Source organism: Salvelinus fontinalis, chromosome 5 (genome assembly GCF_029448725.1).
Source record: "Salvelinus fontinalis isolate EN_2023a chromosome 5, ASM2944872v1, whole genome shotgun sequence".
NCBI lineage: Eukaryota > Metazoa > Chordata > Actinopteri > Salmoniformes > Salmonidae > Salvelinus > Salvelinus fontinalis.
This window is the reverse complement of record NC_074669.1, coordinates 9,101,803-9,111,064: the sequence shown is the minus strand read 5'-3', so window position 1 is coordinate 9,111,064 and position 9,262 is coordinate 9,101,803. Positions and strand designations below refer to the sequence as shown.

The 9,262-nt window shown below is 42.3% G+C and overlaps 1 non-coding gene across 1 annotated transcript; it reads right to left on the bottom strand.

Moving 5' to 3' along the window:
- Positions 1–1,274: 1,274 nt before the first annotated feature.
- trnaa-ugc (transfer RNA alanine (anticodon UGC)) lies at positions 1,275–1,347 on the bottom strand. The gene has a single exon. It is a non-coding gene; the product is annotated as a tRNA-Ala (tRNA).
- Between the last annotated feature and the right edge of the window lie 7,915 nt (positions 1,348–9,262).

Sequence of the window (9,262 nt, the reverse complement as noted above, 5' to 3'; positions counted from 1 at the left end):
TAATGCACGAGGGAGTGTGGTATATTGCCAATATACCACGGCAAAGGGCTGTTCTTATGCACGACACATTGCGTAGTGCCTGGACACAGCCCTCAGCCGTGGTATATTGGCCATATACCACAAACCCCCAAGGTGCCTTATTGCTATTATAAACTGGTTACCAATGTAATTAGAGAAGTAAAAAATAAAATGTTTTGTCATACCTGTGGTATACGGTCTGATAGACCACGGCTGTCAGCCAATCAGCATTGAGGGCTCGGACCACCCAGTTTATAATTAGAATGATCATTAAAATCACACATAGACATACATCACCACATTCACAATAGCATACTGGAGAGATGTGGATATAGCTATATAATGTGAAGATCCCCATATCTTCCCTTGGGATTAAATTAACACTCAATCTCATACAGTGCTACAGCAGGTACTGAATATACCCTCCTCACCATTCTCCCTTCACTTCCATCGAACCCCTCATCTTTCATCTATAGATACCATTCACACGTCTTCACCGCTCTCCATTGTCATGTAATCAGTCACATTCACACCTAACCATTCACTATTGTTTCACCACTCATCTTCCTCATTTCATCCCTCCTATCATTCACACCTCAACCATCATCCTTCTCACTTGACACAGAAAATAGGTTGACTGACCCTCTAGACACTTTGCAAACGCATCCTCCATCCCTTGAATATTCAGATCTGGGCCCGTATCCACATTGCATCTTAGAGTAGGAGTGCTGATCTATTTGGAGGCGCTTTGTGGATATGGGCCCTGATATGACCAGGGATGTGAACGCTATGTTGTGGGGCCCTGATTTCAACTATCACATCATGTTGGAACAGTGATGACTCCCAAGGAAAGTGAAATCAGTTCCTATTTTGCGGTTGTTTTGACCACTGCAGAACTAACAGGCATCTGGGATATCCATCCTCCTCTATTCCACACTGTGTGGGTTGTTATATATGGATGGCCTATATGTCCTATATGTACATATCTACCTCAACTAGCTTGTACACCTGCACATTGACTTGGTACTAGTACCCCATGTATATAGATAGCCAAGTTATCGTTACTCATCGTGTATTTATTACACTCTACTTTCATAATCAAGTCGCTATTTTCTATGGCAACCCACATAGTAATAACTGCACTACATTTACATTTTACATTTAAGTCATTTAGCAGACGCTCTTATTCAGAGCGACTTACAAATTGGAAAGTTCATACATATTCATCCTGGTCCCCCCGTGGGAATTGAACCCTGGTCCCACCGTGGGAATTGAACCCACAACCCTGGCGTTGCAAGCGCCATGCTCTACCAACTGAGCCACACGGGACCACTTGTCCATATACACTATATCGAGTTACCTTATTTTGAAGCGATCAAGTGTGGTTACTCCTCAACCACCCTCAATCGAGTCACCTTATTCTGAAGCGATTGGCTGTGGTTAAAGTAATAAAAGGTGCACGCTCAAATCTTTTCAAACCAATAGGCTATGGTCATCATGCCAAACAAAGCTAAAACCTGAACTAATCAACGCAATTAGCAGTGGCTCAGATGTGCTACAGACACTTGTAACACCATGGGACCACACCGCCGTCATACCGCTCAGGAAGGAGACGCGTTCTGTCTCCTAGAGATGAACGTACTTTGGTGCGAAAAGTACAAATCAATCCCAGAACAAAAGCAAAGGACCGTGTGAAGATGCTGCAGGAAACAGGTACAAAGGTATCTATATCCACAGTAAAACGAGTCCTATATCGACATAACCTGAAAGGCCGCTAAGCAAGGAAGAAGCCACTGCTCCAAAACCGTCATAAAAAAAGCCAGACTACGGTTTGCAACTGCACATGGGGACAAAGATCGTACTTTTTGGAAAAATGTCCTCTGGTCTGATGAAACAAAAGTATTACTGTTTGGCCATCGTTATGTTATGAGGAAAAAGGGGGAGGCTGGCAAGCCGAAGAACACCATCCCAACCGTGAAGCACGGGGGTGGCAGTGTAACAGTTTTGCTTCCGTTCCTCTCCTCGCCCCAACCTGGGCTCGAACCAGGGACCCTCTGCACACATCAACAACTGACACCCACGAATAATCGTTACCCATCGCGCCACAAAAGCCGCGGCCCTTGCAGAGCAAGGGGAACAACTACTTCAGGTCTCAGAGCGAGTGACGTCACCTATTGAAACGCTATTAGCGCGCACCACCACTAACTAGCTAGCCATTTCACATCATCATGTTGTGGGGGTGCTTTGCTGCTGGAGGGACTGGTGCACTTCACAAAATAGATGGCACCATGAGGCAAGAAAATTATGTGGATATATTGAAGCAACATCTCAGGACATCAGTCAGGAATTTAAAGCTTGGTCACAAATGGGTCTTCCAAATGGACAATGACTCCAAGCATATTTCCAAAGTTGTGGCAAAATGGCTTAAGGACAACAAAGTGAAGGTATTGGAGTGGCCGTCACTAAGCCCTGACCTCAATCCCATTGAAAATTTGTGGGCAGAACTGAAAAAGCATGTGCGAGCAAGAAGGCCTACAACCCTGACTCAGTTACACCAGCTGTGTCAGGAGGAATGGGCCAAAATTCACCCAACTTATTGTGGGAAGCTTTGGAAGGCTACCCAAAACGTTTGACCCAAGTTAAACAATTTAAAGGCAATGCTACCAAATACTAATTGAGTGTATGTACACTTCTGACCCACTGGGAATGTGATGAAAGAAATAAAAGCTTAAATAAATACACACAATAGGTTGACTGGGGAGGTGATTTCACACAGTCATAGTCCCGTGATAAGAGCTACACGCTAAAATTTGCATAAACTCTTCACAGTTGTGTTTTGTGGGTGTCACCGAGTAGACTGATACCCCATTTCATTGCTTCACATTCCAACCTTAACATTATATAGTCTAAATATGACATGATTCCACCAATTATAACCTTCTGCATCACTTTCAAAGAGGTACCTTTATTTTGAAGGCAAACCGCAAATTGTGCCTAAAACTATTGTGCCTAATCCTTATTATGCCTAGCTTCACAACACATAACCCGGTCCGGTCGAGGCTCACTCGCCAGATGAAGCTAGCTGGCTGCTTATAACGTTAGCTTTGGGAAACAGGGTTAAGTAGCTGGCTAGCTATTTATTTTCATGAACTGAAGTTCAATTTCAATAGGCGAACAACAAGTGGCTACCTAGCTAATACTTACTCACAAGGATTCCTAAATCATTGCTAAGAATAATAAAAATGACTGCAGTTTCTACTGGTCGAACAAATAATGCTTTATTACCAACGCGGTATTGTAAACACATCGTTCGTGGCCGGTGTTTGCAGACTTTTTTGCGTGGCTTGCACGTGCAAATTCAGAACACACAATATTCTATAATAGAACTGTGTTATTTAACTTTGGAAACTCAGGGCAACATCTGAAAAATAGCTCACTTGGTAGTGTGCACCGGTGCTCGACCAGTCGCGAAAGCCAACATCACTCACGACAGAGAACAGTTGATTGTCAAGGGCAATGAATTCCATTATCTTGGCGTTAATGGATTTCGCCTTTGAGTTGTCTCGCTGAAATTTTCTTACTCTTTCAAATGACTGCTCGACTTGTTGACTGCTCGATACACAGAGCAGACATTGTGGGCGAGGTTAGGAATGCAGTGTTGCACGTGTAGTGCAACATTTTATGTGGTGTCATCACGTCATGTACCTACATTATATTGGTATGCACGTCAGCTTTGACATCGGTTTTGCACGTCGCCGTTAAATTAGACATCGGGCCGATACCGATGTTGGCATTTTTAGCTAATATCGGCCGATTCCGATATGTTCACCAATATATTGTGCATCCTTAATTCAGATGCAAACCTCATAATTGAGAAGTGTAGACAGAGATACATTTGTGGCTCTACAGTCTTTCATGTGACAACATAAACATGAATTCGACATGAGGCAGGGTTCCGACACCTTCTTAAACATCAAATTCAAGGACTTTCCAGGCCCAATGCCCTCAAAACAAAACATGGCATAGTTTGAGACACAGATCAAGGTTAATTAATTACTGTTACAACACTGAGAATTTTATAATGAAAACTAGCAGGATTTACAGAAGCTCACAGACAACAATTAAAAAGAGAGAGGCTTGAATGTGTGAACACTTCTCAATTGTGCTGTGTTACAGTGATGGCAGACTACGTGGTCTCTTGCCTTCTCTAACACAGCACAGCAAAACAATATATTGTGTAAGTTGAGCGACAGACTTATTTAAGAGTTGAAGAGTTAAGTAACTTTGTTTATTTCATTAGCACCAGTTTAACACCACAAAACATGTCGCAGAGCAAAGACATGACCTTTTTTTTCATGAACATGACCAAATGAAAAGATAAACAAAAACACATGACCATAAATAAAATGTTTTGCAACAATAAAAGATTAGATGAAAATAAATTGGATCAAAATGAATAAATTATTTTCCCAACCATTGTGTTCTGGGGTTGTTGGCCTTTTTGGTTCATTAGCAAAAAAAGCAATAAAAAGGTATCACTTACTCACTGAGCAGTGTTTTGCCCTCTCAAACTGTTAAAACAATGCCCAACCCTTGCTTTTTGCTGCTATGCCCCTTCATCTGCTTTTCAGGTCATTCACTTTTTCGTTGAGTAGTGTTTCTATTTCAGCTATGTGTGCTCTTATCTTTACCACCCTTTCTCAGGCTATTGGACTTGGCAATAAGAGTGAGGTTGCTTGTGCTCTCCACTTTTGAGTGCAAATTTGTCTGCCGAGGTCGAGAGCATTTATGTCATCGGTCAGTCTTCTTTTCTTCCCTTTAAGTTAATCTATAAGGTCTTTCCTCCTGTTTTTTTGCTCATCCATTCTTCTGTCTGTTCTTCTTGATGTGTCACGTACCTCTGCCTTGCAGATGCCACTGATATCAGCAGCGGTCTGTCAATGCACACATTATGTATGCCACCCACAGCTCTTATGTGGTCAACTATAGATCTCTGTGCTACATATGAATCTTCCTTCAAGTTCTCCACTTCAATCTGCCGATTGATGGAGAATCCGCACTCTACTGAGGCTTCCCCATGTGACTGTAAGAGGCGTTAGAGGCAAAGTCTCCATAGATTTCTGAGCTCTTTGACATATACTCATCTGAAAATGTGTCCACGCTCTCTTGGACAGGATCAAAGTTAACAAACTGAGTGTTGGGCCTGGACAATGTCATCAATAAAATGTGAGTATTGTTGAATGATGTCATCACAATCTTCTTCCTTCACCCAATGACTACTTACAAGGTAGGTGAAGGCCTTCTTCAATTTTGCTGCATCTTTCCATCTGTGCCTGCCATTTCCCTTGGATCCAAGAAAGATGCGAGACCAGAGAGTACTTCAATGGAGATTTCTCAATGAGTTTGTTAACAGTTGTGAGCATACACTTCTTGCAAACAATTTTAAAGTCCAATGTTTCTTTCCAATTTTCTTTCCTGCGTTCAAGTCTCACAATTCTTCGAGTAACACAGCCCAAGCTGACGTGATTGGATGACTGGCTCAACTCAACATCAAGAAGTTTTTGAGGGGTCTTCGCTTCTTTCGTGAGGTCTGGCTTTATGAATCTGCTCATCAAGCAGCTTGAACAAGTCTGTAGAGAGAAATGGCACCATGGGCTTATCGGTCTGGTAGCGTGTGAGGAATGGTGTCACTTCTTTGCTCGCTGACTAGATGAAATTCAGTTTTGCTGTCATGAAAGGGTCCTTAAGGGGCTCCTGAATCACCTCAAAGGACTTTGTGCCTGGATTTGAACATCTCTTCACTACAGCCTTCACATATGTTGCCATATGGGGTAAAAACTCTAAAGCTCTTTTAAGCACGGGGGCATTTTCAAAACAGCGTGTCTTGCAAAACTTAAGTGGCATTGAGGGATCTGACGATCCAATGATGATAAAGTAGTCCTCCCCGCGGGCTGGAGTATCCTTCAGAAGTTGGTACATAGCATGCAGTACACTGTCGACTTTCCACTGTTTCTTCCACTCCCTTCTGAAATGCTCCATGTACAACATGGAGACCGCAACTGCCAATGTTTATAAGGTGTACATCAAAATCTAGGTGGGACTATGACTAAAATGACCCATTTATATTTGGTCCATCCATGGAGACCTGAACCATGTTTTTCTTTGGTAGATCTTCGGTGCTCTTCTCAGACCGCTTTAAGGTCCAATGGAGTCGCATATCCCATAAATTTAGAATCATAAAAACTCGTCACAACTTTGTCCTCATCCCATAAACGGACGTGGAAGTCACACTGCTTTGACTGTTTTCCTGTTAAGGCTCTCATCAAAGATAAGTACATAGTCCTCCTCCCCAGTTTTTTTTAGACAACAAGTGCTTGAAATGAGGAGCCAAGCCATGTGTCCAAATAGATATAGAAATACATATAGCTGGACTTTGTTGCCCTGCGTGTGAAGGTCTTTGGCTATTGCACTGTCTGGGAACGTTGCTGAGAAGCACACCTAAGAATAAAAAATAAAAAAATTGAAATCAAACACTTATTTTTGTTTCTAGCATGTGTGTGTACGTGTGTGTCAGAGAGAATATGAAATATAAAAACAAACATAATATGCCCATAAAAATAATTTAATGTTACAGGTGAGTTTAAAAACCATGCCACTCACCCGTGTGTTCACTACAGTGGAAAGAGTAGCGAGACTCCATCATATTCAGACACCACAATGTCTCAGCCCACAATGTGTCCTCTTTGGGAATGCCAGTTATGACACTGTCTTTGAGGTGGTTGTCTTGTTTTGCACACTTTGTACAAAGTAATAAAATGCAGTACTACAGGATATTTCTTAACGTAGTTCTTTATTAGCTAGCTATAACTGGCATTTTCATGTATCGCCAACCAGGATCAAACTGACCATGACCTAACCATTTGGGTGGTCTTAACCAATCATAGCACAGTATGATATGGCGGTAAAATGGATCCAATTATAATTCAGTATGTTTACACATATGAATATTACATCCCCCTTCTTTTAAAACAAAAGAAAAATGTTTACATATTCTAAGCCTTTCTTTTGAAAACATGCTCTGCAGTTTGAACTCAAGGTAAGTAACCATTTATATTGCATACTATACCAACTGAATAAACATAGACTCTGAAACAATGATCCAACATACTGTTACTTTTCGAACAAGGGATTCTCAGCAACTCAGCTTTCACAGTAGAAATGCATCTTAACATTTCAAACAAATACAATACCAAAGCATTTCAAGTGAACTTTCAATAACAACTTTACAGTCTGGAACTCTTTTAGGGCAGCGATCCGCCTACACCCTTTGACGTTTCACAGGTCTAGGACTTGGGCTTGACCTCTCTTCCTGACCTTGTGCGATATGATGCTGAGCATGCTTCTGTGTCAGTCAACAGCTCTTGCGGTGTTGCAGGTAGGTATGGTGTATGTTGTGCTGTATGTGTGTTTAGTCCATCACGTTCTCTTTCAGGGGAACAGTTCATCTCATCAGTGTGTTGTTCTTTTGTGTTCAGTAGGTGACGACGATTGCGGCGGTACACCGCTCCTTCTGCGGTGAGAACGTGATATGCACGTTCAGTGTCAGCTGGCTGGCGACTGCTGGCTTCCAGAGGCCATGCTCTTGGATTCTAACTGACTCTCCGTCGATCAGTGGTGGCAGTGGTCTAGCTGACCTGTCGTAGTATCGCTTTTGTTGTTGTTGTCTCTGTGCACGTTTTCCATGCATTTCCTTGTAGCTGACGACCTCAGGTTGCAGCTGCTGGTTGGTGCTGGGAAGGATTGAGCGAAGTCAGGGGCTCATCAACAGCTGGGCTGGTGATTTGAAGTTGTCAACTGGAGTGTTGCGGTATTCAAGGAGACTGAGGTAGGGGTCTCTCGTCTGCTTTTGCTTTATCCATGAGTGATTTAGCAATCTGCAGATTTTTCAGCAAGGCCCTTACTTTGAGGGTAATGCGGGCTTGTGGTGACATGTGTGAACTCCCAAGCTTTTGTGAAGGATTCAAACTCATTTGATTTGTAACAGGGCCCATTGTCAGATATTAAAGTTTCTACAATGCCATGCCTGGCAAAGGCTGCTTTCAGCTTGTGTATCACAGCTGCAGATGTGGTGCTGTGAAGCTTGTCGAGTTCAAAGTATCTGCTGTAGTAGTCCTCGTTGTTCCAGGTAAACAGATCGGTTGCCACGACCTGCCAGGGTCGGTCTGGGATACAGTGAGGTAACATTGGCTCTTTGGTGTTTGAGGGGCATCGTTCAAGACATATGGCGCATTTACCAACAATGTCCTCTATTTGTTTGCACATGCCGGGCCAAAACAAGATGTCCCGTGCTCTCCGTTTGCACTTTTCCATGCCCATGTGTCCAGCATGGACCTTTGTCAAAATCTCTTGGGAGCTGTAAGAAAATGTGTGTCTTGCCGGCATTAGTCATGTAACGTGTCACTAACAATTCTAGTTAACGTCCTTTAACTAAATGTAAACTTTCAGCTAACGTTAGCAAACTGTCAATCATTTGAAATGTTCACTGTCCAGCTCTGCTTGCCGCAAGTTGGCTAACGTAACGTTAACTTAGCTAACGTTAGCTAGCTAGCACTATATTGACAGGTGTGATTCTGTGGGAGATCTGACTGAGACATCTAGATAACGTTAGCTAACATAGCAAACGTTAATTTGACCAAATCATTCTGTAACGTTAAAGTTAATTTACCCAACCACGAAGAGACGGAATAATCTAGCTAATTAACGTTTAGTTACAAAGTATGGTTGTTGTATTCTTTTCTACATTGTCTTGTTTTGCACACTTTGTACAAAATAATAAAATGCAGTACTACAGGATATTTCTTAACGTAGTTCTTTATTAGCTAGCTATAACTGGCATTTTCATGTCCCGCCAACCAGGATCAAGCTGACCATGACCTAACCATTTGGATGGTCTTAACCAATCATATCACAGTATAATATGGCGGTAAAATACATCCAATTATAATTCAGTATGTTTACACATATGAATATTACATCCATGTTACCAGGGGTAGGACTTTTAACTTCGAGTGCCATCCTGTGTGAGGCTCTAGCAGCATGGCTCGTCACAGCTGCTTTCGCCCACAAGCCAGTCTTTGTAAATGTCTGGTGAGCCACGAGTCCTGGAATTTACATTTTCCAGGCATAGCTGAAGATTCACTTTAACGTTAAGATTTCTCACTTGCTTGCCTTGCTTGTTTAACCT